Source organism: Ochotona princeps, chromosome 12 (assembly GCF_030435755.1).
Source record: "Ochotona princeps isolate mOchPri1 chromosome 12, mOchPri1.hap1, whole genome shotgun sequence".
Lineage (NCBI taxonomy): Eukaryota > Metazoa > Chordata > Mammalia > Lagomorpha > Ochotonidae > Ochotona > Ochotona princeps.
Genome location: NC_080843.1, coordinates 24,523,751 through 24,549,792, shown reverse-complemented (window position 1 = coordinate 24,549,792; position 26,042 = coordinate 24,523,751). Strand labels below are relative to the sequence as shown.

The 26,042-nt window shown below is 39.8% G+C and overlaps 1 protein-coding gene across 1 annotated transcript in view; it reads left to right on the top strand.

Moving 5' to 3' along the window:
* SCEL (sciellin) overlaps positions 1–26,042 on the top strand; it is a 274,453-nt gene that overhangs the window by 115,148 nt on the left and 133,263 nt on the right. The gene's annotated exons all lie outside the window — the stretch shown is intronic.

Sequence of the window (26,042 nt, the reverse complement as noted above, 5' to 3'; positions counted from 1 at the left end):
TGCCATGCCACATCACCAGCCCCCTGCATATTTGATGATGTCCATAAATGTATGTGATGTTTCTGCTGTTTAATAAGTGCCCAGGAAATGAACTGGGAGATGTGTACCTTGAGGGACACAACTGGGATTTCTCTTTGTTTCCCTGAAGGGTGAATATTCAAGAAAAGTTGCCAAATAACAGTCTACTCAGATGCAAACACAAGAGCACATACTGGAACTGGCTTATAAAATGAAAGCCAGCTGGCTGTTCTGGAAGCAGATGCAGGAAAAAAGCCTTTTTCATCTGATTTGTAAATGGGAAATAGAATCTCTGACCTCACGGGCTCATTTATATCTTTTTTGTTTGTTTGAACTACTCTTTGCAGGATAACTGTGACAACATTAGCGAGTTCAGGAGTAAAGCCACGGGGTAACCTTTCACAAAACAGTGTTGTGACCATATTTATGAAAGAAACTAGATGACTGCATGCAGGAAATACTTACTGTGGCTGCAGTGGCTTCTGCTGCAGCACAGATGATAAGCAGTAAAGCCAAATTATCTGCCCCAGTGACCAGGTGCATGTGTGTGTGTGTGTGTGTGTGTGTGTGTGTGAGTGAGAGAGAGAGAGAGAGAGAGAGAGAGAGAGAGAGCGAGAGAGAGAGCATTTATTTTCCCATTCCTTTATAATCTGCCCAGTATCGTGGTGCTGGAAACCCAAGAGCCTTATTTCTCCTGGTCCTTTGCTTTTGGGATTCGGGATGTAAATAATTTCTCTGTCCATAAAGTGGACTCATGTCAGACTCAAATGTAGGACAGAGGATCCATGAAGCCATATATTAAAATACTGGAGCAAACATTTGGCCTAGCACTTCCAGTGCTGGGCTGGCTTCTCACAACCCCCTTGGAGTGCCTGGGCTGGACTCCCAGCTGCTCATAACACCTGCTTCCTGCTGATGGGGGCGCTAGGAGGCAGCAGTGATGACTCAGCTAGCTGAGCTTCTGCCACTGCTTTGTGGCAGACCTAGTAAGCTGCTGGCTCGGGGCTTGCTCCTTCACTTCCTCTGTCCCCATCAGCTGTTATGGGCATTTGGAGAGTGAACCAAAAGATGGCATATCTCTTTTGTCTGTTGACTTCTTAAATAAAAAGATATTAAAAATAATACTTTCTTTGAAAAACAATGTCTTTGCTAATTTATTCATTTTGTAAATTGCTCCTCTAGACCATACCAGGAAATATATTTGCTCAGCATGTACTGCAACGGTTGAATTCTTTTTAGACAATCAAAGTGAACGAATTAGCTTGCCTTCTTTCCCTTTTGGCTTTCTTTTCTTAATGTGACATTGCTCAGGAGACCGAACACAGTATTTTGAAACAGATGACAGGGTTGTCACCTTCAAGTGCTTTGAGTGGCACAAATTTAATAGCAGCAGTAAGGTGTTTTATTACAATTTCTTTACAGTAGGAAACCCTGAAGTTATTCCTTCAAGATGAAATCACATTGTGAGGTAACATTTAAGACAGTAATTAGAGGGAAGGTGAGTGTAAGGAAGGCAGTTTGATTTTTGGCTGATGAAACAGCATGAGACTTGCAAAAAGGTAATTTTATTACTGAACAGCGTGATTCTCCCACATGGACAGTTCATTGCCAAGAAGCAGTCAATCACACAAGCTCTCAACAAGATCTGGCCTTTGATAAACACATCCACTTTAATAGCAGTTTCTGAGTTAAAAGGTTCACATTTCTGGTGCCCAATTTCTACAGCCTGAAAACGTGAGGTAACTTCCTAGTAAGCTCCCTTGAAAACAATTACATTATGCTAGAATTTTCCTTTGGGTGAGACAAAGGATGTTATTCATTCATCTCTCTCTATTTCTGAAACATACTTCAATGACTGGCGGTGAGCAAATGCTGCTGCTCCAGCTGATGTGAAATGAACGATTGCCTGAAAAGACCTTTCATGTTTTCCATCACTTCTTGTATAGTATAATTTTGAGAATCTGTCTTTCAAAACTTCATTGCAAAGCATCTTAGAAATATATTTTCATAATTGGTCACCTTATTAGGAGTTTCTACAGACCTGGATTCATCCTAGAATCTATTTAGTATTTTGGTTACAATTATTTTGAAGAATACAGAACCACAGAATTAGTATAAACTTAATTCCCTGGAAAATTAAGAGACAAAAATGCATACTCTATTCCTAACTTGGTGCAGCTGGCAAATAATTGTTACTTTCTGGGAGCAGAAACTTGTTAACAAGTTCGCAATCCAACTCTTGTGGCAACACCTGCTACCTTTCATGATGTGTATTACATGAAGATGGACGCTCAATAATGTGTGAATTTTAAAATTAAAGTTAGGGGACAGGTATGGAAGAGTGGGTTAAGCTGCTGCCTATAATGCCAGCACTCCACACGAGTACCTATTCTAGTCTGGACTGGTCCATTTTAATCCAGTTCCCCACCAGTGTGCAGTCTTTGGGCCCCTGCCTCCCATGTGGGAGACCTGGATAGAGTTCCAGGCTGGTCTAGCCTCAGATGTTTCTGTGAGTGAAAGAGTAGGTGGAATATTTCTTTTTCCCTGTTCCCCTCTGTCTCTTTTTGTTTTACCCTCTCATCGTAATTTTGCCTTTGAAATAAATAAACTTAAAAAAATTCAACTTTGATAGTTTGGATGGAAGGTGGCTAAGAAGACAACACACTTTTCTAGAAATGAAACATTTTGATATAGGAGAAGAATTTTACTGAGCAATGTTTGGCTTCTTCTTTGATTTTTAAAGGCAAAGGTATCAGTTTTATCTTGTGGAGGAATTTTTCTACCAACACTTTACAAAGAATGATTTTATTTTACTGAAATTCTGTTTGTTCATTTTAGAAGCCTAGAGAAAAAAGAATGCTAGACGGAGAGAAAAGAACTCTCACCCATTGATTCATTTCCTAAACACCTCAAATTGATGGAGCCAGGAACTCAAACAGATCTCCCATGGGTAGTCAGAACTTGAACGCTTGAGACGTCACTTGCTGCCTCCTATGATGTTCCAGAGTAGGAAGCTGGAATTGGAAGTGGGGCTGGGACTTCAACTCTGGCATACTGAGATGGGATGTGGGCATCTTACCAACATCTTAACAAGCCAAATGCTACCCAAGAATCACCTTTCAAAAATTTCAGCAGGTTAATTCACAAAAGACAAGTGACAGAAGCAACTGGTGGCCATTGGCTGATGAATATATATATATATATATGTATATATATATATATATGTAAAATACTGTGAGCTAGACTTCGTTGAGATGTCAAAAGATAGAAAATCTGAAACATCTTACAACATGAGTGAAACTTGAAGACATTACCCAAAATGAAATAAGCCAGTTACAAAGGACAAGCATTTGAGATTCCACTTCTGTGAGATACCTAGAACAGTAAAATTTACAGGATCAGAAATTAGAATGGTGGTTGCCAGATGTCAGGGAGTGAGGAAGACTATGAGTGCTTCACATACACAGAGCTTCAGTTGCGCGTGAGAAAGTCCTGGAAAGGAAAGTGAGTAATGGTGATAGTTGCACCACAAAGTAAACACACTTAAAGCCACACAGGTGCACACCTTAAAATGATAAAAATGGAAAAATTTAAGTTACATGGATGTTACTACTTTAAAAGAATGTATTTAAAAAGTTTAAAATGGTTCCAACTACAACTTTATGCTTATCTTCTATCCTATTTTGTTTTAAAAATTCAGGTTCCTCTAAATTATGCTTGAACTGTCTTAATGTCAAATACAATGTTACTAACAGCTTTCTGCTTCTGTTAAATACCTCAAGGTAGGTCATTGGCTATGGTACATTTGTATCTCTGACTTCAGATAAAATAGTGTGACAGCTAAGGTATGTCTTGGACTGGCCTTTCATAATTATAATTATGGAAAGAAAATTAAGTAACATGCTTCTATCTTTGAAAATTGACTTTTGGTAAATTGTATATGAGCATTTACATTGAAGATAAAAATTGGTGAACATGCCTCCTTTGTTTAAAAATATTTTTAGATAACATTTTTAGTTTATGTAATGATTAAAGCATTAATGACTTCACTAAATGAAAGTTCAACAATAAAAAGTAAACATAATCCAGAAAACAACAAATGAAGAGAAATTCAATATCACGATTTTAACTTGTAAAATCATAACTATAAAATAAAATTTCTATCAAATTTGAACATCTTTTTTTCTAAGTTTTTTGTGTTTCAAAGGTTTGATCAACATGTAATACTAATTTTTATGAGATACAGCATATTGTATTTCAATGCATGTACACAGAACAAACTGATCACATTAGACAATAAGCATTTCCATTTTATTTATTTTTTAATTTTCTTGAAAATCATAGAAACACAGAGAAATTCAAAGAGGTCTCTCACCCACTGGTTCACTCCCCAGGTGCCTACAACACTATGGCTGGACCAGGTTGAAGCTGGGAACCAGAAGCTCAATGCAAGCCTCCCACAGAGTTGGCAGGGACCCAAGTACTACTTGAATCATTGCCTACTCCCTCCCAGTGTGCACAAACAGAAAGTTACAATCAAAATCCCAGCCATGATTGAAGAACAGAATCTCTGATATAGTATGAGGCATCCCCAAGTTGTTTATTCACCACTCTATCAAATTCCTGGCTCTCTTCCTCAGATTTGATTTAAAGATTATTTATTTTTATTGGAAAATCAGATATATAAAGAGGAGGAGAGACAGAGAGAAAGATCCTCCATCCACGGATTCATTCCCCAAGTGGCCAGGAGCTTCTTCCAGGTCTTCCATGTGGTTGCAGGGTCCCAAGGTCCTGGGCTGTCCTTGACTGGTTTCCCAGGCCACAAATAAGGAGTTGGATGGAAAGTGGGGCTTCCAGGATTAGAATTGGTGCCCATATGGGATCCCGGAGTATGCAAGGCAAGGACTTTAGCCACTAGGCTACTGCCTTGGGCCTCCTAAGCTTTGATTTAATGTCTGGAGCCTACAAATGTCTTTCTTCTAGTTCCTAGTACAGTACATATTATACTATTATGAACTATATGGCCCGGCTGTGCTACAGAACACTGGATCCTACTGCTTCTGTTTTGTATCCTTGTCCAGTCATCCTGTCTTTTCCCATACTCTTCCCAGCCTCTAATAGTTACTATTTTAAGTTTAGAGCAACTTTTTATTTTTTTAACTTTCATATATGAGATAGAAGATGTGGCACTTGTCTTTCTGTGATTGGCTTTTATTTGCTTAACACAGTCATCTCCAGTTTATTCCACTTTGCTGAATATGTCAGGATTTAATTTATCTTATAGCCAAATAATATTCCCATTCTGTCTCTATGCCACATTTTTTTTTTACTTATTCATCCATCTATGGATATCTGCATTGATTTCGTATCTTAGCTCTAGTAGATAGTGATGCAGTGAACCTGAGCATGCAGCCATCTCTCTCAAATACTTAGTACATTTCCTTTGAAGAAAAGTCTGAACTGACTCATGATCTATTTGTTTTACACTGTCCTTCATGATGAATGTACCAGTTTGCAGTCCCACTAATAATAATGCAGAGAGGTCCCTCTCTTCTCCATGTTCTTGCCCACAGTTGTTATTTTTCTTTTTGATAATAACTATTGTAACTGGACTTAGAGACTACTTCATGGTGATTTGAATTTTCATTTTTCTGATGGCTAGTAAAATAGATCCTTTTTTCATGTGTGTTTCAGTCTTTTTTGAAATATTTTTTAAACAAACTATTCAGATCCTTTGCCGATTTCTTAACCAGATTTCTGTTTTGAGTATTTTTGGTTGCTTATATCCTCTGAGCATTTAATGCTTTGTTGGATGGATAGCTTGCTGTATTTTTGGTCATTCTTGGTTGTTGTTTTACTTGTTTCCTTTGCAATGCTCAAGCTTCTTAGCTTGATGTGGGTCCAATTATCTAGCTTTACTTTTGTTGCCTGTGCTTTTTGAGTCTTTTTCAGAAATTGGACATATTTAAAATGTGCATTTAAGCAATCAGTTATGGATACTCATCCAAATATTTTCTTATTTGCTGACACGTATCCCATACTGATATGCTACTTGTCTCCCTATAAATATTTCACCCAAACTTGTCCTTACTCTTCATGTTTAATGTTTTAAAAACATTAAATATTTTCTCTTTGTTCTCTATTATAATTATCAGTACTCTTATGTATTAAAATTTTGTGCCAGTAATACTAAAGAAACATTTTTAAAACATTTATTTATTTTTTGTTGGAAAGGCAGATATACAGAGAGGAGGAGTGACAGAAAGATCCTCTGTCTGATGATTCACTCCTCAAGCGGCCACAATAGCTGGAACTGAGCCAATCCGAAGCCAGGAGCCTGAAGCCTCTTCTGGGTCTCCTGCATGGGTGGAGGGTCCCAAGGCTTTGGGCTATACTCTGCTGCGTTCCCAGGCCACAAACAGGGAGCTGGATGGGAAGTGGGGCTGCCAGGATTAGAACTGGTGCTCATATGGGATCCTGGCATGTTCAAGGCGAGGACTTTAGTCCCTAGGCTATCGTGCTGGGCCCAACATTATTTTTCTTTTTGAAAATTAAGTTACAACAATTCACCAACTATTTAAAACTTCATATTCTTGGGCAGCATTGTGCTGAAGTGGGTTAAGGTGCTATCTGTGACACTGACATCCCACATGAGCATCAATTTGAGTTGCTTCTAATCCAGCTCTCTGATAGTGTGTCTCAAAAAACAGTGGAAGAGGGCTCAAGTACTTGGTTGTCTGCCAGGTCCATGGCTGGCCCAGATAGAGTTCTATGCTTCTGGCTTTGAATGGTCCAGTCCCAGCTGTTGCAGTCATTTGCAGACTGAACCAGCAGATGGGAGATCTCTCTCTCCCTGTCTCTTTCTCTTTCTGTCAAATAAAAGTAAATAAACACACACAAAACTCTTTAGATTCTCATCCAAAAACTCATGTTGATTTATTTTAGAAGAGTGTTGTCCTCCTAGATTACTGATAAGATAAAAAAAAGTGAGAAGGTAGATCACTAAGCACCTAGGGATACTTTTGATGGAATATAAGGAATTTTGAGTTTTTTCCCTTGACTCATCCATTTTTATGATGAATATGATATTGCTTAATTGGTGGCAGACATTTTTCATAAATGCTTAATATTTTATAGGTAAAATTATTTAGAAAAATAGTTCTTGCAAAGAAAAACCAATAACTCGATACTGTCCTGAATTTAAAGGTGAAAGTATTTATAATGCAAACACAAATACATGTAGAAGTTTCGGGAAAATTGTTAGTAGAAAAGTCCTGTAAGTCATGAAGTGGGGCAGAAGGGAGTGAGTAAGACTGAAGTTTTGTTAAATTCATTTTGGCTTCATGTCATCTGGGCTTTGGACAAGATTCCTTATGTTTTTTTTTTTCCTTCCCAAATTTGTTGCCAAGGGAGAGGTTCCAGTATCCTCAGGTTATCCCACTGAGAATGAATTTTGTGGTGGAAAAGTTGTATACAGGAACAGCATCAGTAGTCTTTTGTTTATTTTGTTTGGATTTCCTTGAGCTCAGTCTGAGCAAATTTCAATTTCTCTTTCACATGGTGAAAATGAACTGTTGTGAAGGTGCATCTTACAGCGGTACCTGCCATGAATAGGGAGGGGGGATTGCTCCTTGGTCCCTTCTGGGCAGTGACTCCTAACTCCAAATTTCTCTTCAAACTCAAATATTGGATGTTACCAATGTAGGGTTGTTTGTAGTTTTAACTGGAAATAATGGCATTTGATTACAAGTTCCTCCCCAGACTTTGCCAGGAGTGTTCCATAACCTCTGGATTTTCTATTACATTGTTCCAGCACTTACGGTGCTTTAGAACCCCCCAAACTCTGTGGTAGCTTCAAGAGGTTCCAAAAGGAATTGTAAATCTAGAATTCCTAAAGATTTTAGCAATGCAGCTACTAGGTGCTAGCAGTCTTTCCTCATACAAACACTTAGATGCAAATTATGCATCAAACACTGGGTTGGGTGTTGAATAGTATCTAGTTGGAGAGGGAAATATAAGAGGCCACATGTGCTGCTACATGATCAGTCAGTTGTTCTAAATGGTATGATAGACATGAACAAAGTGTAGGAAAAAATAGAAGAGGATTTAATTCTGATTTGTGAATTAGAGAAGCATTTGGATGGAGACCTGAAGAATTACTTAAAGTTTATAGATGAAAGATATGGAGAAAACATTCTATGTAGATGAAATAGGTTGTGCAAAAGCATGGGATAGAAAAGTCTTGGTTCATGGCAAAGAATAAGAAATGAAGATCACCTAAAGTGTAAGATGTAGGCAGAGGCTGCATGATGTTGTGTGGCTCATGGTAAGGATTAATTTCATTTTATTTGCTGGGAAGTGCTTAAATTTAACTGAATTTAAAAATTATTGTCCTAGAATATAATAAGAGTCTCAAGAATGATTTAAACAGGAAGGATGATGAGGACATACACCAAAGTATAGTGGAGATAAAGAGTTAGATTTAAAATTTAGTTAGCTGCCAGAAATTCATTCTGTATCTTTCACATGAATGGCGGGGCGTTTCAGGGAGTGTGCCAGTAGGACTCAGGAAGAGGAATGGGCTGCCATCACTAACAGAGGATGCATGCGTCTCAAGCAACATCTTTACTATGATACTAAAAAACTCATTCTGTCTTAGGCTATTTAAACCTCACCACACCACCAGGGGCTGTTAAAATCTTATTACATCCAAATGGCTCAGCAGTCTAAAAAGCATGGCTGTAGGCTTCTTCATGTCTAGTAGGGTGTTGCTAGAGTCCAAAAGACAGTTCAGTTGTTTCTGTACTGCTTCCATTGGTACTTTCCCAAACTGGCAACTTCTAATAACGTCTATTAAGCATTCTTAGCAGGGACTCACAAGCCTGCTTGCTCTGGTTTCCTTCCCTCTTATCCTCATTTCCAGATTGATGTCTGCCCCCTCCCTGTGTTCTGGCTCTGTGTCCCTGGGTGCCTTTTACCCATACTGATAAGTTCTCTTGGCCCTGGATCTTTGCTTTTTGGGTACATTTGCATGACCAACCAAAGCCAATACCTATCATATCTCATAGCACACCGTGGATTGGTTAATGTTTTTATTAATTTCATGAAGTGACTATTATGTTTAGGTACTATATCATGCAAAGGTGAATAATCAATTTCATGTGCTGATGGAACTTGTTGTCTAACATGGATGTTATTTATGGAGTGGTGCTCATAATATCCAAGTGAATCAATAAGCATTTCTAAAAAGAGAATAGTGAATATGAAGTTATCATGTAATTATGTACTCTGTGAGAAAAATCAAGCAGAGCAATGTGATGGACAATTACTAATGCTAACCTTGGGTTGGGAAGGCAATGAAGGTCTGGATTATGTCAAAAGACCTTCCTCTGAGGATAAGGACAGAATAACGAAGAATTTTTCTTGACTTGCTAGATAGGATGAATCAGAGGTGAAGTAGGAAGACTTTCCCAGCCTCCCTCTTCCCATTTTAAATGGCTTTACCTGTAAGAACCAGAGGAGGGTCACCAGATCTTCTCAAAGCCTGTGACACACATAGGATGTACCTAGCATTCTAGCCTGTTATCCCTCAGAAAAAAGCACAAGATCTGTGAAGCTTTGAAAAAGATGAAGTATCTGAGTAAAGTAGGGCGATTAGCAAATGTCTCAGGGCTTGATGATGTGTACACAAGAAGTCTGTGACTCTTTGGAGGATAATGAATGATGTCAAATTGAAATTTTCATTACCACACCATCTCCTCTTTTGGAAATGCCATTTTAAAGAAAATCAGGTCTTACAATTCTGCCAAAGGCCGTTTAGTCTTTTCCTTCTCTTGCAGGAAGGAATGTGCCTAAATGTTTCCAGAAAGATGGGTGTTCCCTTCAGAGAAATTGATTGCTCAAGTCTGCTTGGCCTTAGCCAATTCCAGAGAATCACAACAATTAGGGAAGATTTATTTATTGTTCATATCGTTCACAAGGAGCAGTATAGAAACCCCATGAACTGTGTGATAATCTGTGCTTAACTGTGGCAGAAATAAGATCTACACATCGCTACAGCTGGGTTGGTCTCTCTGTCTCCTGAAGACTCCAGCTCAGACACCTGGGGTGAACCTTGGGGCATGACCAAGGAGCATGGCCTGTGGAAGGGTGGGGAAGCACTTTCCTGCTCAGGCTTTTAGCTTGTCTCTGGTTAAGGGGACTATGGTTCACACTGTCTATTCAAAATCAGGAACGATCTAGCTGAGTTTAAAAAGAGCTAAGATAATGACATGATAGCCAAGAAAACATAAGGGAAGACTAGGGATAAGGGAAAAGATAAAAGGAAATGATGGATGAAAGTCTGCACGTACCAGGTGCAAGACTGGGGCTTGTCTCTGCCTCCTCCCCACCTCTCAGCAGGATGTCAGGTCATTGAGAAGTCTCTGGGATGCCTCTGCTCCATGCCCTGCTTCCAACCTCCATTCAACATGCCTTCTACTCACGTCCCTCCCCCTGCTGCCCTGATTCTTCTAATCTGGTTGTTTTTCTACACTGAACCCTGGAATTGACTTACTGAGCTGAGTTGTTTTGTGGGTCTCTGTCCTTTTCATAAGAACTGTTGATTGCTCCCATCTAATGATGAACCCCACACGGGAGTGGGCAACATCACTCTCTAAGGCCCTTGGATGATTTAGCCTAACTTGGCCAAGGCAATCATAGGTGGAACTCAAAATTGAATAAATTCATATCAGGCTAATTTTTAAATTTTTTTTAAATTATATTGTTAACAATCTTTACATAGTTAATTACGGTAAAAAGGTTCAGGGGCTATAGGGAAGTGTGTAAGACTATCATGTCCATATTGTTTCCTTCTTGTATCTGAGGTAAAGGGGGATATTGAGGGAGAAGCCCCACCCAGTTTCCCACCCACCCCAAGTCCCGGATGTGGGGCATGCTCTGAGATCCTTGCTCAAGAGGTTTTAATAGTTCAACTGTTATGAATTGCTGCCATTTTCGCCACTCCTAGCTCGGTGAGGTCGTTGAAGAATCCACTGATTGACATAGTCCATTACAGAGTCTTCATTTGCCCATATTTCGCTGCATATCAGGCTAATTTTTAAGTGAATATTTTGTATGGACACATAAATGTCCAAATGGACGTTGGCAGAAAAAAGATTCCCACCCCTGGAAGAAGACCCATCTGATTATTGCTAGCTCATGCTTTGTATCCCCCAAAATGGCTTTTTTGAACCGAGCAATGACAATTCCTTTGCCAAAGTTCTCACTTTAGTCTGAGGATTCATGGATGAAGCAGAGGAAGGAAATAGCATATCTCTATGTTTACTCTAATTCTCAGCAACTTGGTTTTCTCATTGCAGCTCATCTCCATCAAGATCTTTAGCATAATACCCACTTTCTCAGACTGGCATATTGGTTAGGATAAGCCAAAATTAGTTGAGACTAATTTTCCCATCTGTTTGGGAAAATTTAGGTTCATTTCTTCCTAGAAGAGGAGAGAAAAACTAAGTGGCCTCTGGCAGAATTTTAAGATGTTTAGCACAGAAATTCTAATTTCAAAGTTTAAGATTTTTGTAAAAATCTAGCATAAATGTTTGCCCTTTGTATTAACAAAAAACAATTTATCCTGAATGGCTGAACTTCCTGGGTAGTTTTCCTCTAAGCCCCAATTTAGGTTCTAGAAGCTTCTTTTATTCTTAGACTTCTCCATTCAGTAGGTTCAAGGACAGAAAAAGAGAGTGTGATTTATGGACAGTGTGGCACTATGGTTTGAAGCCCATGCTTTAAAGGCTTGGTCCACAGAGTAGTATTGATGGGAGGCAGGGAATCCTGTAGGAGAGAGGCCTATGGGAAGATCCTCTGTTATGACTGAGTACCCTTGCAAAGTAGTTCTTGTGAGAGGGTGTCTGTGAAATGGTGAGTTGGGTTACCAGTTCTCTCTGCTTCTGGCACATGACATGATCCTTCTTCTATGCATGCTATTCTACATACCGTGGGCCCCTCATCAAACCTACAATCTATGCCAGGCCATTTGGAGTTTGAACCTGAAAAACCATAGCTAAACAAACTTTTTAACTTCATAAATAGCTTGTTTCAGATATTGCAGTGTGACACTCAAAATTCTAATGTAAAGAATGCTGTATGCCAGGCTGGAAAGTAGTATACACCACGTCTATTCCCATTCCATTGACCCAACGTAAGTTAGAGGTTGCATCTACCTGGAAGTCCAGCTTCAGACTTGAGGAGAAACGAAAACTAGTTTGACGAACAGTTAAGTAGTTGCTGACATACACAGTGGGTAAATCTCTGTTCTTATTAATTGAATGATTCTAACTAAGGTTTTAGGGAAAAAGCTGGCATCCTAAGAGAGTATATACAAAATTGTCAAAGATTCCTGCAGTTGGAAAATCATGTCCCACTGATATACTGAATTATAGTAATGAAGTTAAATTTATCAAATCATGTTGAAGCTTAAAATATGTATGGGGGATATATCAGAGTTGTTGGCTGCCAATTTTTTTCATAACAAAATCATTAATAGTAATATAATTACATTATAGACAGCTCAGTCACTTTTGCCATTTTTGCAGGATAGTTGACCATTTTTCAAAGTTTCTTTTAATTCTATTTTCAAAAGAAATTTCTCTTTATCTTATCTGCTTATATGTGTAATCATGAGAAAATAAGGGAGAAAAGAAAGATGGATATCTGGGAGGGAAAGAGAAAAGAGTAAAGGAAGGAAAGAAAGAAGGAACACTTTTAGGATATAAGCACCTCTATCCTTACATTCCATGACCGTCTTTGTCGCTGTCCCGCAGCGATGGACTTGGTGCACGGAGCCGATAATAACACGTGGACCCTGACTGATGGTCAAAAGCCGTAGTTTATTAGTGGCATCAAACTTTATACACTGAGGGCCATACAGGATAAGGGAGGAGGTATTGAGCTCATCAACAAAACCATCAATGCTTTTGTTTGGAACTCTTTTGTCTTGTATATTCCACCAGGTGTTCTCATATATACTCTCCACTCAACTGTTCTTAGGCAAATGATATCCAATAAGGTATACAAAAGGTAGCCATTTGGTTATTCTCCTCCAAATATTATCCAACCAACTGTAATCCTGTGCTCACTGGCCTTCTACAGTCACAATGTCCTCCTACAATCTTGGTGCTGTTTTGTGAAGTAACTGATCTTATTAAATTTTGAGATTCACCTTCAAACTCCAGAAAAACAAGCAAGCAAGCAAGCAGAAGTTTGTCTTAGTGTTTCATTTGGTGTCAAGTTGAATTATTCTTCTTTTCTCTTCGTTTTAGCAGCTCACCCATAAATCCATCAGCAGTCTCCTTAGGTGGGCGTCACAGGAGTGTTGTGGGCTTCCAGTGAAATACACGTTAGACGTAGCTGCAGTAAACCAACTTCACAGAGTAGAGAAGATGTCAAAGTGTAGCTACAAACCCGTAAGAGACCAAAGGACCCCACTTTTTCCTAAAACCTCCACCTTTACAAGCTGTTTCTGTGGCAGCTATGTGGCCCATTCAGATAGCACTTGAGTGAGAAGACGGAAGACTGAAAAGGCTCAGAGTAGAACAACCAGTGGCCTGTGCTCTGATGTATTTGGTTTTGAAAAGCCATTTATAGTAAATAAGCTAAGGTTGATGTTTTGTCGTGTAGTTGGTTCTTCTTTGGAGATCCCTTAAGAAAGAGACACTGGACTAGGTATGGTACCACCTAGACTGAATTCCCAGCTCCAGAATAAGGGAGAAAGTGTTCATGCTCTCTCTCTCTGTCTCTCTCTGTCTCTCTCAGTCTCTCTCTTGGCACACTGTTTCGAATACAGTTAAATCTTCCAGCCAGAGGCAAGAGCTGAAGCTCCTGTATGTAGTTCTGCACTTGTTCCCAGGTATCTGTGCTGTCACATGCTGTTGTCACACCTGGGTCAGCTCTTTGGCCTCTTTGTCCATGAGAGTGAACCTTTACGTCCCTCAACATGGTTGGACAATGCTAACCGACATTCTTCAACGGACACATTGACCAGTGGTGCACAAATCTGGAGCTGGGAATTCAATCTAGGTCTCAGGTAGGTGAGTGGGATCCAGCTCCTTGAGCTGCCACCTGCTGCCTGCCACGGTTTGTGTCCAGAGGAAGCTTGAATTGGGAACAGGGCCAGAATTTGAACCCTAGCACTCTGATATGAGATGTGGGCATCCCAAGTAGCGTGTTTACAACTCTATCAAATGTCCACCTCCAAACATGTATTTTAGTTAAACCTCAAGCTGACAGGCACGTTAGGATCTGAAAACATTAGGACCACTTTATATTATAATTTGTCTTAAATACTGTAGGCTAGATCGTTCACTGGTATAACCAGGCATACAAAACCCCTTTGAGGCTCACAACATTGGTGGCTCAGGAAGGCCCCGTCAGGAATTGGAGACATTGGAGTCTCTGGTCTCTGCAGTAACTAAAATCAAGTGACCAAATGTCAAACATTTCATGGCAATTACTGATGAAAAAGCTTTGAGTGCATGGACTTAAAAATTATTTTCACTGAAATATTTTTTGAGGTGCCTTATAGTTTAGGTTGCCAAATTCTGTTGCTTCTATTAAAGGGAAAGGAATGATAGGTAACGCACAGTCATACAGGTTCTCAGAGAAGCATTTGGGCGAAAATGTCATCACACGATGTCTGCCTTCGGGTTGCATGATCTGTACTTCCATGTGCTCAGGTGGAAAGTGTAGATGGATATGTCCAATCAATCGATTAATTGTAGCTATGTTTAAAATTTCAGATCTAAGCATCAAACTGACTCCCTCTCACTAGAAGCACGTTAGAATTCGTTGTTACGGTTATTTCCCACTCTCATTGAAGCTCAAAATATCTAGGAGTCTTTTCCTTCCAGGAGCCCGGGTGCTGTCCTCAGAAGACACAGCAGCACGGGAGAGCCCTGGCTTGGGACATTAGGGTAAGTTGACTTTGGCTTCTGTTCATGTTCGTTGCATGCATGCCTAGGATTCCAGAAGATTCTTTAGTTGCTTTTATCACTGAACCTTTAGTCATTTTTTTGTCACGACCCATTCATGGACTCAGTAGCTGATTTGAAAGATGCTTCTTGATATACTCTCACAGGAAACAGTTTTGAATTTACAATCACTTACTTGCAAAAGTTTAGGCTGGAATATTCAAAATGGTGTTTACTGAGACCCTGAAATTCCATTATTATTATTATTATTTAGCTTTAATAGATAAAGTTCTGACAGTACTTAGAATTAACTCTTGGTTATGTTTTTCCCACCTCCAACACAATGCTGTTCTTGGAAAGTTTTTGTTGTTGTTGTATTTTTCTTTTCTCTCTCTCTCTCTTTTTTAAATTAAGTCAGAGCTGAGTGCTTCAGTGTCTGTCACATCATTTTATCTGCACTTTTGCAAGTTTTCAGCATTCATGTGAGTCATTTCTGCCTCACCTCCCACAAGTAGCGTGGGTTAAATGGAGCTGTACGATTTTTTTTTTAAAGAGTCACAATCCTGACTTCACAACCTGAAGAAGCATCTCTTGAAAAACGCAGGCGCACAGACAGCGAGCCTCCCACCACCGTGGCTCCGGTTTCGTTGTGCTGTGGTTGCTCTGCCGCCTCGACCTCCCGCTGGCTGCCTCGTGGGCAGGGCTGAGTCGCCTGCGTGGTCAGGGGGCTGACCTCATGGCATCCCAAGTGCTGAATCACTGTCCTACTCTTGCAGCCCATTGCCTGGCGTCCAGGCAGTACGTGTCTGGGAGCACTCTAGCGGGCTCGTGTAGCAACTTTAAGGCGATTTCTTGTTAATGTGATAATAACGTGATCAAGACGCGTTTCCTTCTCATCGTTGTCCTTCCCCCTTCTCTTATTTTCTGAGCATCAAATGTTTTTGAAATCCTGTGAAACAGCTTTCATTTTAAGGTTCTGACTGAAGGACGCTGCTGCCACATCTCCAGTGTCTTGACTGCCCTCTAGCGGCTGGAAGTAGCACATGCTGAAAAAGAGAGGATTTATCTTTTTTTTTTTTGTTTCTCCATCGGTTTAAGTAAAAAACCTGCGTGTCTGGTAATTATCACTTAAGAATGTGATGCTTTTTTACGTTTGGAAATAGCAAGAGGAAAATGAAGAATTTTAATTTCCATTTAAGGTCATCTTTGCTGCAACTTGAAAACCCCGAAGCTTCTGAAATGTTGAGTTGTTTAATCGGCGTCTGTGCAGCGTGCCTCAGTGAATGCCACAGTGAAAAGACTCATCCTTGAAAGATAGAATCGCTTTTGCCTGCATCACTCCATCTGAGGGAAAACAACTTCTGGCATCCTCTTCAACTTCCTGGGTGTCTCCTGCCACTCTAATGACCAGCCAGGAAGCTTTTTCATCATCACTAGCTTTCAATACTTTAAATAGGTGGTTGTTCAGCTAACTATTTTTGTTCAAAATGCAACAAAAGCTAAAATTGCATGTTGGATTGTGTCCAAACGTTGTCTTTTAGGACATGCCTGCTGGTGCAGAGCAGCAGTTCCTTTTCTTATCACAGGGCCAAGCACGGTTTTATTTCATGACTGGAACTGGCAGTGGCTGCCAGAATCCACAATTTATCCATCAGTGCATTTGCTCACAGAGCCAGCCAAGGGGCAGGGCATGTTCAGAACGAATGTAGCTTCCTGATTCAGCCACACCCGCGTTCTACTGTTGGCTCAGATATTTTTCATTGTCTACTTCGGTTCCAGCCAGGGCTGCCTTAATGTTGACATTTCTCTCTCTCTCTCTCTCTCTCTCTCTCTCTCTCTCTCTCCCCCTCTCTCTCTCTCTCAACAAGAATGAAAAAATCATTACTAATACTTCTATAAGGGAGACTTGTACACAACATGGACTAACTCCAAAAAGGACAATATCAGACAAGGATCTAAAGAAAGGTTGTCTCAACCTTTCTTTAGTCCAGTAGTTATGGCCTTCTTGATAAGTCAGTTTAAAGTTCTTCTGTTTTTGTGTGACATTTTCTAGATAGTCTGCATCCTTGCTTTTGCTCTGCAAAGCATCAGGGAAAGTCCGTGTTGTTCTTGATCTGAGTCTTTGTCTGAAATGTGTCTATGGAGGGGGCCTAATTGCTATTAACAAACCCAAACAGGAGTAATTGTCTTGATGTTCCCTTTGCAGTCTCCTAGTAGGCCCCTTTCTCCTGCTTCTCACTGCAGCTCTCCCCTCGTCCCCTCTCCCTGTGAGCAGGTGATCTTGCTCTCAGCGCACAGTTCCTTCTCTGCAGCAGAGCAGCAGCACTGGCAATTTCACCATACTTCCTCCCCACTGAGACGGGCGAGACTGCTCTTGCTTTCCAAGGCCAGTCCCTCCACTTCCCTCCCATTTTCTCACAAACCTCACTTCATCCTTGACCTTCCTCTGGAGTGTTTGTGTAGTCTCTGAGTAGTCAACAATCTACTCAGTCTCTAAACACCACATGGTGTCTTCTAGCTGACAGCTTTAAGATCCATAAGATTTAAAATAATGCCCAATGGCTCATTCCGGAATGCAGAGGCCATAGATGACTCTTCAGAGCGAGGCTGCCGTGTTTAGGGTTTTGTGACCCTGCCGCCCTGGCCTCATTGAACTGCACATTGGTCAGGCTTTAGCCAAAGGCAGCGGATGTAATGACCACAGCCTAAGGCAGCTGAAATGGATAAGCCCCTACTGTGTGATCCCTGAGTTCAGTTTGGGTGCTTCCTGCAGGCCATAGAATATGGTTCTAAGCTCCAAGGGAATTTCCCTGGAGCTGGCTGACATGGCTGACATGTTAACAGGACTCTGAAGAGCTGAGTTTAGACTAGAGGCAGGAACAAAGGTGCTTTGGGGGCTTCTGAGGGACACACAGGAAGTGCAGCTTGATAAATCTACTTCTGTTTCTTCAGTGGGGAACAACCTGGCACTGTCCCCACAGTTGTCTGGCTGGTTGAAGATGAGAGAAATGTTGTTTTCATAGGCAGGCTGGGCAAAAATTGAGAGCACTGACTCATTGGCTGCTTCATGGCATTGAGCCCTGTCTCTTCTTTTCCACACAGCATAAATTTGCTCAAAAAGGAGATTAATGTTAAAACAGAAGCTGGTTGTCAGACAGCTCAAAGCAGCCAGGTAGTTTGTCTTGTGTTGTAACAAAACACTGAGTAACTTTGAAGAGGATATTTGGCTCCTGAATCTGGGGGCTGGTGGTCCCAGGTGATGAAGGGAGTGATGTCCTGGTGAGGGCCCCTGGCTGGCTCACAGTGTAGTGGAGAAGCAGGAAGGGTCATGTACAGCAGAGGCACATGTGTAGGCAAGGAATCTAAGACCTAGACTCCATCCTTTCTTGAGTACATAGTGGAGGGAAATAAACTACTCCTAGCAGACCTGACAAACCCACATGAGAAATTATTAATCTAGTTGTCAAGATGGAGCCTCTGTGACCCAGTTACCTTCAACTATTTCTCACCTCTTCACGGCCACATTGAGGGTCCAATGTTCAGTGCATGCTTTTCTGGTGGACAAACTATCTGCAAACCATAGCACCATCAAATGGTGCTTACTGAATGCAATGAGAGATTCTCAAGGACAGCATGGTTGTGAGATACAGAAAGGGGGGGTTTAGAAAGCTGTAGAAACAGGGGAGTAATAGAAGCAAAGATGGGATAGACTCAGCATCTGAGACACAGGGATGTTGTGTCATAAAAATGGTTGTCCTGAGAATAGAAATGGCAGATGGATGTCCACCCAGAGTAGAAAGGCAATAGGTGACCAGAGATGCCTGCTTGGTTGGGAGCTGGATCAGCACTGGAAGAATCTGCAGTGTGACCTAGTTCACCGGCTTTGAAGTTAGTGAACCATGGGTATCCTTGGACTTCAAATCCCAGCTTCACCTCTTTCCTACCACGTGACCTCAGACGTGTACTAATCACAGTGTACCTCAGCTTGTTCATCTGTAAAAAGTATATTGATAACACATAGTTGACATCAGAATTAAGTGGCGATTATATGAATGATTAGCATAGTTCCTGTAAGATAAATGTTGGCTGTTATTGCTACTATTGTTGCATGTCTCCTGTGACTTTATCGATCCTGTGCTATCCTGTATTTTCCTGGAAAATTCCAACTTACATTGAAGATTGATTTATTTGAAATGCTGCCCCCTCCACAATATATTATATTATAATGGGGTTTTGTAATAAGTTATGAATAACAGAAATTGTCTAGATAAGCATCCATATGTGTGCATACTCCTTTAATGCGTGCCAACAGCCAGGGTTGGGCCAGATGGAAGCTAGAAACCAGGAACTCCATCTGGGCTACTTGCATGTGTTTCAGGGATCCAAGACTTGGACCATCTCTAGCTGCCTTCCCTCATGTGTTAGCAGGAAGTGGGGTTAGAAGCAGAGTAGTCTAGGCTCCAGTTGGTACTTCCACAGGAGATACTGGAGTTAGAAGGGCAATGTATCCCACCGCATGACAATACCAGACCTCCACCCCCAATTCATCTTTTAAGATCCAGTACAGATGTTGCCTCTCATGTAAATCCATTCATGAATTTGACAAATCTAACAATGCAGTTCATTTCAGTCCAGGTAAATTTTTATTGATGTTGCCTCTCATGTAAATCCATGCATGAATCTGACAAATCTAACAATGCAGTTCATTTCAGTCCAGGTAAAAATTTGTTGAGTGACAAGTGTATGCAAGCTATAGTATTTTTTTTAGACGTTGAAAGTATCAAAGATTTTAAATATGTGCTTTGGTTAAAAGTCTGTAATCCAAATTAAAACACACAGATACAAGCAGTTTTTAATATCTTCCAGTAAATTCCGTTAATGTCAGGGCAGCACTTTAATTTTTTTTCCTTCTATTGCAATCCCATCCCTACTAGATGCCTAAGCCATTATTATCTCATTGCCTATTCATTTATCTTTCTTTAGCAGGCTTTATATTTAAATTTCAAGAATATGTCTTTTTCATTTTTCTACGATCAGAACATTTGAGACACTAAGTAGCTTTTTGAATAAAATATGATTTCATTATATTTTCATCAAAATATGAAATATTAATTAATGATTAATTTTCAGAGATGTCATTCCCAATTGGTTTTTACTATTTAAGAGGAAACAATTTATTCTGTATTCCCATGAGTTATTTCTTTTGTTAAAGTTCAGTCACTGGCTAATATTGCCATTAATCTGGTTCAAATTTGAGTAAAGAGAGAGTGAAGAGTCTGTGCAAGGCTGTTGGATTCTGCACACACCAAAGATGAAACACTGGGATTGAAGAAGGCTGAGCCATGATGAGACAACTAGAGCAAAGAAGGAGGAAGAGGTAGACAGAGCGGGTTTGGATAGATTCACAGGGACAGGTAGAGTACAGGCGGGAGGAGATTGGAGAGGGGAGACAAGCCATGGCATCTGCTGTGTGGAGGGAGCTGCAAGGCTGGAGAACAGCAAGGTCAAGGTCGAAACAGGAGGCCCAGGTGGCAGTGGGGGTTGGAAAACAAGGGTGGATCTCAATGACTGATTCATGTCGGTGCTATGGGAAACATGGTGGTTTTGCAAATATTCATTGAAGGCTGAATGAACTTGTGACTTGTGAAAAAGAGGGTTACATGTGAGGGTCAGGATAGGGTCCCTGAGTGAAGATCAGGCTCCTTTGAGTGGGAAAGTGACCAATAAACCAAAGTGAGTAGAATGGAGAGTAGGCCATGATCCAAGAAGGAGGGTCCAATCCAGATGTCAGCGTCTTCTTCCACCTGAGTATTGTGTTACAGGGCCTTGTGCTAAAACGTGTGTGGTTTACAGATTATGACCCATCATCTGTGATTAATACAATGTCTTATATTTGACTCTTGGTATGGTTGGGTGAATTTTATCAATGACAGTTTCCCTTGTCTTTTATGGTTTATGACTATGGTTGTACTTATTAATGACCCAATATTACTCGAAAGTAGTTGAAACAATTGATATGACTTAATTATTGTTTATGATGCTTGTCTGTATTCTTACAGAACTGTGGTCTTTATACTTTTTACTTTTTATATGTAGAGTCCTTTATTGCAAAGAGCATTGAATCTGTAATTGTAAAGTAAATTGAAAGAAAAGAAAATTAAGAGAAAAAAAAGGAAAGAAAAGAGGGTTGGAGGGGGAGTGAAGAGTTTTATTTTTGAAATCATATCTATGAAATTGTTGAAATCTGTTCTCTATATATTAATAAAATATAATTAAAAACAAAATAGACAAAAACAGAATTGCTGAGCAACTGGGTTGCTTATGTGATTCTGAATGGGCAGACATGCAATTTGTGTTTTATCTCCTTCGGCTTGTTGTCTTTATCAATCAAGCCAAGCAGAGGAAGAGCTCTTTCTAGACTTTGTGGAGTGTGGACAAGCAGCCTCTTTAAAAGGAGGTTTGGCGATCCATCATACCTGGAAGCCATGTTGTCCAATTCCTCATTTTGCAAATGAAGAGTTGAATATAGAAGGACCAAGTAACTTGCCAAGTTCACACCATAGAAAGAGAAGTAAGAGGCAACTATTTCTACTCTTCAGTTAATGATAGGGTCTTTAATGTTTGAGAAGTGAAGAGGAAACCAATATTCCCTACATTGGGTAAATAGGGTAGGGATTTTAAAATAAAACCTAAATCAGGTTTTATTTACCTGTTCTTCTTGTGTCCTTTCCATTCCTGTAAGTCTAGGTCTACTTTAAGAATCAGTACAGGTCCTGAGGAAGACAGTGAAATGTTCATATTTGTAGTGGGAATATTCCTCATTTCTGACAAGGAGTTAAAAGTATTCACATGTGTTTTAAAATTTTTCTCATTGCTTTATTATTAATGAAATCTAGTTTTATTGTGAAGATTAATTATTTGACTTGCACAAGAAATGTATTATCCTTTCATTACTATCCTGTTCTTTCCAGAGACTTTTTTTTGCTATTTGTTTTTCATAGACAGTTCAATTTAATGGAGCTTTTGTTTGAATTGCTTATAATATTGATGATCTGTTTTTCTAATTTATTCTTGGTAGTCTTTTAGAGCCACATGTAATGCAATCTAGGATACCCAACACTTCGCTGTTGTCTTGGTCTATTCAGACTGCTGTAACAGGATACCTTAGACTGGGCAGCTCACAAACACACACACAAACAATTTTTTGCAATTATGGAGTCTATAAAGTTCAAGATGAAGGCACTGGAAGAATTGATGACTAGTTGATGGGTCAATGCTGAGACCTCACATGGTAGAAGGGACACTGTTAACATGACCATGAGGCCCAGGGAATTCTGGAGCTGACCAAGGAAGTTAGACCTTGTGGGTACCCTTCATCTTGCTTGATTTTCAGATGTAAGCAAAACTTAACTCAGATTAAATACTAATAATGAGGAAAAATGAGGCTTAAATGAATAACCAGTCACAAGCTATCAGTTAACTTATACTGGTACAACTGAATTTTCCAACCATATACACCAAATTAGGTAATGAAATAACCATAATCAATAAGATAGTACTGTTTTGTTTGTTTGTCATCTGCATTTACTCTGAAAAAGTCTATCTGTATTGTGTCTTCATTAGAACTCCCATCACATGTGGTTTGGAAGCTACCAGATACACAAAATTTGATTTTCTCAAGTAGATTCTTTAATATGTTGTGCTTCAGGCTACCTTTCAGCAACATAAACAGCACCCTGTGTAATACCATCTCTGATCACCTCCCCAATGGCTCACCTCCAGATCGCATCACCTCAGGGATTAGGTTTGGGTAAAAGAAATTTGGGGACATTCTGTCTGTTGTCAGTGGAGGTTTTTGAAAACCCACTTCAGATTTTCTGTGGGACATACCCTGTTCTCTGTGACATTTGATTCTCTGCTTAGGATGAAACATCACTGTGTCTCATTTTCACTGGGCTGTTTGTTCCTATATTGTGGGTTTCTGTGTGTGTGTAACGTTCTAGGAGAGTAAATTAGTACATAGGATTACTATTTTCTAGTATTAGTACATAGTATCTCTAAAGTGATACTCTAATTGGGAGTAATAGCCATAGCTACATTAAAAAGTGAAATATTTTAGCAAGATAAGTCTTCATAAGCTATTGCATATTTTGACTAATTTTAAGTAGCAGTGTTTATTTAATTTTAAATGACTGATCCACATACCTTACTTTTAATTCCTGCTGCTGGAGTAGCTATACCTCCATTCTGCTTTTGAAAAAAAAATGAAACTCAGAGAGGCTGACTTTCGCAATATAAAATAGAAAGTGACAGAAGTGCACAAGTTGAAACCAGTTCTGCCATTTGTCACACAAGGCCTAGGCACTGGGCATTTGATATATTTTTCTTTCTGCTATCCATGTAGTGGAACCCACATTCTATGTTTGGGAAATGTTTTCCCCATGACCTCTTGTCAGCCACTCACCTTCCCAGGATTTGTTTCAATGCATCAGAGATATAGGCTCTACCAAACAGACCTGCCTACTTTGCAGAATGTCCTTCAGTAACACATCACAAAAAGGCAGTCTATTAAGATTCCCAATGACAGCATGGCAGCATTTCATGTTTGGGACTGTCCGATTATACTGGGGATGTCTAGGGCCTACAAGAGCTTCAGGATGTCTTGGACAAGTCCTGCGATTTGATTTGGGAAGAGTATCTATCTGTGAAATTCTTAAGTTTGCTTTTCCAGCCTTTCCAGAGGCTGGAACTATCTACTATCTTTTAAATGATCTTTCTACTCTAGTTAACAAAGATAGTTTTTTCTTTTTTTCTTCTCTCTCTCTCACCTTAACTCAAAGTTGTGCAGGCAGTAGGCCTTCAGGGATATAAACAGAGAATCAAAACTTAGTACTGCTTTGCTGTGGTTTAAAGGGAAATGTGATCCGAAGTGATGTTAAGAAGCTGTACTGCACTGAACCTTAAAACACAGTGAATCAAATGCCAATTGGTGGTGCCCTTGATTTATGAAAGGCAAAGTTGCTACTGTAAGATTATGGTTAAAAGGTACGAGGATTTCACAGACTGTAGAATACAGAAATGGGTAGTTTAATATCAGCAAAATGACAAATTCAAAGTCCTTAACTCTTAGCCACAACCTCTCAATTGAAAACTACCCAGTTTCTGATAGAGTGCTGAGCGAATCTGTCATGTCTTTCTGCCACAGGGTTGAAACAATGGGAACCCACACTGAAAAACTCATCCTCCAACTCATTTCCCAGTGTCAGTTTAGAACTCTTCCCTATTCTAGTAGGTGAACATTCCAGCTCTGACATCGGATAATTAAGTCCTGGCTTAGGGTAGAGGCATGTGAAATATGAGTGGCCCAGGAATTAAGTGCCAGTGCTCTTCCTTAATCAATGTTAATCTGCCCAGAGATTATGATAGTAAGCCACACGACTACAAATTTTGTTGATTGATGCTTACAAACTTCCAACGTATGTGCATGGCAACGAATTCTGAGGAAGTTGACTAAGGACAGAGGGAATGTGGTTGAGATTATGCAGAACGTATCGAAGTATATACCTGCTCCTATCTTAAATCCTCATTGTAAGTGGGGTGATTTTAGTTACCCTTGGTAGTCAATCAAAAAACACTGGAGGGATGACTCCTATTCTGACCACATGGAAAATGTAGAATGCAGAAGCATGCTGGAAAAAAGTAAGATGGAGGCTTAGCACACATCATAGACATTCTTTGGAGAATTCATAAATGTCACCTCATTCTGATTGATATTGTGACTCTTTGCACTGATCATTGTGCTATTACTGTTAAAGCAGTTGCTCAGCAGGTCTCCATGGAGTGGTGCTAGAGAGTCAAGTACTACCCAGTGTTTGTCACTGATATCAACAAGCAGCTTGATTAATGGTTATGTTGTTTATTTCATGAACAACTGCTGGGTGTTGGGATCTAAACAGAAATTATAATCTGTTTGTTTGGAATGGTTTCAATGAGTCTTCGCACAATAAGAGAAGAATGATTGATGTAAAGGTTTATCTTTTTGGGCTTTTGATTCAGTCTGACAATTCAGCTATAGTTCAGTGTATCAGCTTTTATTCTTGAGCTGAGTGGCTCTGGATTTGATTGTAGAAGACTTCCTTCTGTTTGTCATAGTTTTTTGTTAACAGCATTAAGAGAAGAAACATCCATTTTCATTCCTAGAAAATATAGCTGGAGTTACACACATTAATTTTCTCTTTTTATAAAAGCATTTTCTGCTGTTATAACATACACATGTTTATTATAAAAATGTGGAACAGTGACAAAGGCAGAAAGGACATGTCTGAATTTTCTATTTATTAAATTACTACACACTTAGAAACTTAGAACAACAGCCACATGCATTTATTATCTTCCAGCTGCTGCAGATCTGGAATCTTGTCATGGTGTGACTGAGTCCTCTGCTTATCTCTCACTCAAGGTTCTGACCAGGCCTCCTGTCTAGCTGATGAAGTGTCCAATGCCGAGGTTAAGTGGCTATGAAAGAATTCATTTCTCTGAAACTGTGAACTCGTCTTAACCTGCTTCTTTAAGACCAGCGCTGTCCTTTTTTTCCAGAGAGGAGTTCTGCTCCCTTTCAGGTGGCTTATCCAGGAAGAATACATGCACTCTGGGTATGCTTTTGATTGATAAACTCAAAGCTAACTGATTAGGGGCCTTGATCATTTCTGTGAAAATTCCTTCACATTTCCCCCCCTATATGGTATACCATAGTCATTGAGGTGACATGTCATCTGCTTCACAAATCCAGTCAACATTCAAAGGGAGGAAATTACATATGGTATGGGTTATCTTAGAATCATTCCAACTGTGTGAAAAATATGTTTAGAAACAAGAATCTCAAAAGTTTGAATTTTTTTCCTATGTAGAATGTTTTTTACATACCTGGCATTATTTTGCATGGCATTTGTTTTTGTTTTTATTATAGAAATTTTCAAATGTGCACAAAAGTAGAGGAGACTGAACTCATTCATTATGCACCCACCATGCACCTTCAAAAATAATCATTTTGCACAATAAATA